Here is a 672-nt window from a genome sequence, read left to right as displayed (position 1 = left end):
GACGTCACCATTTCATATGAACAACAATGATTTATTGTGATGGATCTTTAATGGTCGTCACTATTGGTGCATATATATTTTGACGTTCGTTGACCGTCACCAAAAGCCGCATTGCTAGAAGTATAGGCGTTGTGGTGACATTCAAGGTCTGTCGCGAATAATGACTATAATAACGGACAATTATCGTCACCATTTCATATCAACAACAACAATTTATGGTTACGGGCCTTTGAGGGTCGTCACTATTGATGCGTACATATGATGGCGTTTGTTGGCCGTGACCATTTCATATTTATGGTGAGGGTCGAAAAATGTCACCAAAGCTCATTGGTGATGGTCAAAAGAGCCTCCGTCACCAAAAATTGATCGTCGCCATTCCATATGGATGTCAGGGCACGATGGAATTGAACCACCAACCTCCTGCTTATAAAGCAGGTGCTCTTCCATTGAGCTAGCACCCTTTAAAGAATTATACTTTTAAAAATTAGACCTTGAAACTTCATAAATTGTAAATTCTACAACTTTCAATAAATTAAAGTCTTGGAAATATTTTACTAAACAAGCAAAGCAACATCGAAGCTGCAGGTCCCTACCTAATGGTTATTGAAGTTATGAAAAGTGGGTGGAGGGAAAAATAGTTTTGTATAAGAGAATCAATATGTTCAGTTGAAT

The 672-nt window shown here is 38.2% G+C and overlaps 1 non-coding gene across 1 annotated transcript; it reads right to left on the bottom strand.

Annotated features, from left to right (window-relative positions):
* Positions 1-389: 389 nt before the first annotated feature.
* TRNAI-UAU (transfer RNA isoleucine (anticodon UAU)) lies at positions 390-461 on the bottom strand. The gene has a single exon. It is a non-coding gene; the product is annotated as a tRNA-Ile (tRNA).
* Between the last annotated feature and the right edge of the window lie 211 nt (positions 462-672).

The sequence above is a fragment of the Pinus tabuliformis genome, chromosome 2_1 (assembly GCF_031772625.1).
Source record: "Pinus tabuliformis cultivar Carrire ecotype Pingquan chromosome 2_1, CPIR1, whole genome shotgun sequence".
Lineage (NCBI taxonomy): Eukaryota > Viridiplantae > Streptophyta > Pinopsida > Pinales > Pinaceae > Pinus > Pinus tabuliformis.
Note: the sequence above shows the minus strand (reverse complement) of the source record. Positions and strands in the feature narration are given on the sequence as shown.